At 36.2% G+C, this 5,432-nt stretch overlaps 1 long non-coding RNA gene across 3 annotated transcripts; it reads left to right on the top strand.

Annotated features, from left to right (window-relative positions):
* Positions 1 to 432: 432 nt before the first annotated feature.
* Positions 433 to 5,120, top strand: LOC128042939 (uncharacterized). Of its 3 annotated transcripts, none has more exons than XR_008198554.1 (3): positions 433 to 3,640; positions 3,814 to 4,005; positions 4,446 to 5,120. It is a non-coding gene; the product is annotated as an uncharacterized LOC128042939 (long non-coding RNA). The 3 variants fall into 3 exon arrangements; XR_008198553.1 differs by having other exon boundaries at positions 3,814 to 4,020; XR_008198552.1 differs by lacking the exon at positions 4,446 to 5,120 and having other exon boundaries at positions 3,814 to 4,163.
* Positions 5,121 to 5,432: the final 312 nt, after the last annotated feature.

Raw genomic sequence — 5,432 nt, 5'->3', positions numbered from 1 at the left:
CAGTTTCTGTTTTTCAAAAAAAATCAACTCATAATGCGAGAGGTGAGTTGAGCCTCGGGTCATCCAGAGGTATTTTTCAATTTCTGTTTTTCAAAAAAAAATCAACTCATATTGCGAGAGGTGAGTTGAGCCTCGGGTTACGCTGAGGTATTTTTAATTTCTGTTTTTTCAAAAAATCAACTCATAATGCGAGAGGTGAGTTAAGCCTCAGGTTACGCTGAGGTATTTTCAATTTCTGTTTTTCAAAAAAAAAATCAACTCATATTGCGAGAGTTGAGTTGAGCCTCGGGTACACGCTGAGGTATTTTTCAATTTCTGTTTTTCAAAAAACTCAACTCATATTGCGAGAGGTGAGTTGAGCCTCGGGTCGCACGCTGAGGTATTTTTCAATTTCTGTTGTTAAAAAAAATCAACTCATATTGCGATGGGTGAGTTGAGCCTTAGGCACATGCCAAGGTATTTTCGATTTTTGTTTTTCGAAGATCAACACATAATTCAAGAGGTGAGTTGAGCTTCGGGTCGCATGCCGGGCTATTTTTGATTTCTTTTTTAATAAAAAATAAAGAATAAAGATAGCACAATTGAACAAAATTTAGTGCTTTTAAGTCTTTGCTCTATCCCTGTTTCACAGCAATGAGCAAAGAGGGGCAGCTGTAAACACTAAATTTTGTCCGGCTTTAATTTTCAAAAAAAATACAAAAATAAAAAATTATATTTTGACCCCTTAACTTTTTTAAAATTATGTTTTGACCCCTTAACTTTCCTAAAATTACATTTTAACCTATAAACTTCTCGAAATTATATTTTAACCCCTAAATTTTCTCAAAATTACACTTGGACCCAAAAGTTTTGTTGCATTTGCAATCTGGTCCCTCTAGCAGACAGGCGCGATTTGCGCACCTGCCCTCCGCGATTTTCGGCCGCCGGCCCAATGCATGGCCTCTCTTCTCCACTGCCACCTGAAGACAACAAGGAAGAAGACAAAATTGAAGGATTTAAAAGAAGAAAATGAGAGAAAGAGAGGCGGATGGGGGTTTTTGCAGAAAAAAATTGAAAAAAAAACAGCAGCAAAACATTCAAGAAACAGCAGCCCAAAGCCTCCTCCTGCAACCATCCCCATCGCCGCACCGCCACCGTGACATCACCACCACCACCACCGCAACCACCAAAACCACCACTTAAAACCCAACCACAAAGCAACCAACCAAAAATCAAGAAAAAAAACTTCCAAAAATCAGCAGCCAAGGATTTAAAAAAAAAAGCATTTCCCTTGGAATCGTCGGCCACCGAGCGCGGAGAGGAGCCGAGGACAAGTACAGTGGCGGCGCTTTCAACCTTGGGGGTTGCCGAGAGAAGGAGGAAGAAGAAAGAAGAAAAAAAGAAAGAAGAAAAAGAAAAATAAAGAAAAAGAAGAAGAAAAAGAAAAACGAAAAAAAGAGAGAAAAAAAATAAAAAATAACAGACGGGTCAACCCGACCCGACCCGTGCAAACCAGCCCGAACAGGCCAGCCCAGCAGACCATCCACACCAGCAGCAGCAGGCCCAAAGAGCAGCCCAAAAAAAAACAAAGCAGAAAAAAATAGAAGCAGGCCACAACAGGCCCAGTGCAGCAGCTTGTACTAAGCCCAGCGCAGAAGCAGGCCAGCCCAGCAGGCCCAGTTCGCCCAGCAGCCCAGTAGAAAAAAAAGAAAAAGAAAAGAGAAGAAAAGAAAAAAGAAAAAAGGGGGGCCCAAGTTGTGCGGCCCATTCAATTAAGCTTGTATTTTCGAGCTTTTCGGTAATTTTCTTTTTCCATTTTTAATTTAATTTGTGTACTTTTATAATATCTCGTATTTTATATTATGGTTTTAATATTTTCTTTATTTCTATTTTAATTTTACAAAACATCATTATATTTATTTATTTTAATTTTAAATAATTTCAATAAATAAGGCAACGAATCGATTTAACATTAAATCGTTTGATTTCATCGCTATGTTGGGTGAATATCACCAGTTTGTGTTAAACACGATACGCCCTTTTAAGAATCGAAAATATTCAAAAAATTTCGTGTTTTTTTTTTTAAATAAGGTTTCTCGTGTTTTAATAGAATCACGATTAAATATTAAGTTGAATCGATTTAACACTAATTCGATGATTTCATCGCCATGTAGGGGTGGATATCATTGATTCGTGTCAAAAACGGTACCTTATTTAAAAAAATAATCGTGTTTAAAAAATTTTCATGTTTTCAAAATTTCTCGTGTTTCAAAAAATAATAATAAAATTTCTTGTGTTTTATATTCGTTTTTTAAAAAAAACTTCGTGCTTCAAAAATTTTCGTATTTCCAAATATTTTCGTGTTTCAAAAAATCTCGTGTTTTCAAAAATTTTCATGTTTTAGAAATTTTCATGTTTTTAAAATTCTCGTATTGCAAAGATTTCCGTGTTTTCAAAAATTTTTCGAATTTCAAAATTCTCATTTTTTTTTAAAAATCTCATGTTTCGATCAAATCACAATTAAATGTTAATTTGAACTCGTATTTTTGAAAATTAAGACAACACACGTTTAACGAGATATCAATTTTGGGTGTCGCGAGGGTGCTAATACCTTCCTCGCACGTAATCGACTCCGGAACCCTAATTTCCTCTGGATTTTGACGTAGACCTAAACTCGACCTTTTTAAAAGAAAATTTATAAAATAATTTTTTTATTAAAAGGAGGATTTATTAGGTGTCCGATCACAACTAGGAAAAAGGATCGGTGGCGACTCCCTTTTTAAATAAAATCGAAATTCCGTTTTCAATTTTTCAATAATTACTTCGACTAGCGCCCGTGCAAAAATTTTTAGGTCGCTACATCCATTTTTTCTTTCTTTGCTGTCTTTGTTTGTTTTTGTTTGCAGGTACGGTGTATAAAGGTACGTGCCGTGGAGGTGTGGTATGTGCGAGGGCAGAGGCTGGGTCCTGGTTGTTGCGGCGCTGGAGTAGTATACGGCTAGGGTTTTTTTGTTCCATTTTGGTGTTGGGCCGTATGGTAATTTGGGCCAGGGTTAGGTGTTAGCTTTTACTTTCTGTAATTGGGTTAGGTATTTGGTCTGTATTGGGCTGGTTTATTTTTGGGCATGCAACCATGGACTTTTATTTAATAATTTTTATATTTGGCTTTTTATTATTTACGATTTTAGTATATGGGCTGGCAAAAATGGGTCATTACAGCTATAAACTGCGAAATAAAAGAGCTGTTGAGAGTAATGAGGAAGATGTAGCTGGTGCTAATTTGGCCGATGAAAGCAGTGAGATTTCTTGTTAGTGTCAACGAGCGATAACTCCAAGCTCACGTCTAAGTTGTCTAAGTGGATCCTAGATTCAGGATGTTCTTTTCACATGTGTCCCAATAGAGAATGGTTCTCCACATACAGTTCGGTTGAAGGTGGAGTTATGCGCATGGGAAACGATTCATCTATTAAGGTAATTGGTATTGGTACTGTTAAAATTAGGATACACGATGGGACGATTAAGACACTCTCAGATGTCAGGTATTTACCTGATTTACGAAAGAATCTCATCTCCTTGAGTATTTTAGACTTGAAAGGATGCAGAATCAACATCGAGTCGAGCGGCATTAAAGTATCTCGTGGAGCTCTCGTTTTGTTAAAAGGTAAAAGAACTACAATCTTTATATTCTGGAAGGTTCTATAGTGACTGGTGAAATCGGACGTCCCTCGTCCGTTACAGAGTTGAAGTCAACTCGTTTGGAGTGGAGGCAACTTACTCATAGGAGGGAAAAATGTATAACCGTTTCGTTGAAGAGAGGTTCTCTTTTGGATGCAGGTTTTGAAAAGTTAAGGCACTGTGTTCGTGAAAATTAGACCCGGGTTAGTTTTGATTTGGCAGTGTACAAGTCGAAGGCTAGAAGTCTTCCAGTTTCTAAGCACAGATTCGACTCAGTTAATTCTCTGCATAGTTCAAGATAGACTCGTGGCGAGCTTTGGCAAAGATGGCGTTGTAGAATTATGAGTCAAGGTGAAGATTTGTTAAGTATGACTCCTATTTTAGTCAAATTTGAGAAATAATTTTCTAGTTAAACTCTGTTTATTTGTTTCAATCAAACACTGATTAGTTTAGATTACTTTATTATTATTTGACATATGAATTTAGCCTATAAATAGACTCTTTTACAACCTTAGAAAACACACCCATTAGATATTAGATTTCATAACAAATTTAGAGAATTTTGTGTTTACGTTTTGAGGGTTCTTTGTTTTCGGGTTTTTGGGGTTTAGTTTTTATCTCCATCTTTTTGTACTCTTCATTTCTTTTGCCATTATAGTAAAATTATCTTTGCCAGTGGTTTTTTTATCCTCTTTGGAAGAGTTTTTCCACGTTAAATTTGTGTGTTCAATTTCTCAATTTCTTCTGCTATTTTTACTTGTTCCTTGCTTAATCGAGTCAATCTCTAACAGGTACATCCCTCTGAAAGTTTTGTTAATCATCATTGGGGTTGAGCTCATTGGATGAGGGAACACTAGTATTGGGGTTAGCCATTGTCATCCACTTACGACACCAAATTGTTTGAGACTGTCAAGGAGGAACAGATGACAGTTGTAATGGTGGTTCACCTTTGGTCGAGACGGAGAGCCACTAAATAGGGTGTCTAGTAAAGTTGATTGATGAAGTAAGTCTAGGTAGAAAGAGGAAGAGGAGAAAGGATAGATGGTTTTCATGTCTTCCTCTTCTCTCGGGTGTTATGGTGTACTTATATATACGGGGATAAGGGATTCTGTGCATCCTAAGCTCATTGACAATAAAATTATACCTTGTTGCAGCGGCGATGATGTGGATACATTAGCTCGTGGTTTACCTATGAGTTTGAATTCCCACGTGCATCCAACAAGAGTGATCTTATGAAGGTTCACCAGTCTATTGTGGTTCGTGGTTCTCCAATTTTGTCTGGTTAGAAGTTTGTCCAGTGTGGATACGTTAACTCGTGGTTTACCTATGAATGATACGTGGAGAGACACGTGAAGGAGATATAACATATATTAGTACAAGAAAAACAATACCAAAGAAATTTATATTTTTCTATGTTCCCTAACTAATAATAATAACCAAACATCAAAACTTGATTGTTGGATTAATAGTGTAATGTCATGAATTTCGATATTGAAATCGAGTTTAACTACAGTAAAGTAATTTTTAAAAATTCGATGAATTGAATTCGAACCAACGAAATTTGGTTCGACTACTTTTGATGTTTGATATTATTTACATTTAAAATTTGGTTCAGCCAATCACCTAAATGGATATCCAAATGCCAGAAAAGATCCATTAATGTAAATTTAATAACTTTGGCAACATTGTAAATCTTTTAACCAGCTACATTCATTTTGTTTTCCATTTTGGTACTTACTTTAGATTTTACCTAAATTCCATTCATCATTAGCTTAAAT

This window comes from Gossypium raimondii, chromosome 8, assembly GCF_025698545.1.
Source record: "Gossypium raimondii isolate GPD5lz chromosome 8, ASM2569854v1, whole genome shotgun sequence".
NCBI lineage: Eukaryota > Viridiplantae > Streptophyta > Magnoliopsida > Malvales > Malvaceae > Gossypium > Gossypium raimondii.
The sequence above is the reverse complement of the archived record's forward strand: the minus strand, read 5'-3'. Positions and strand labels throughout refer to the sequence as shown.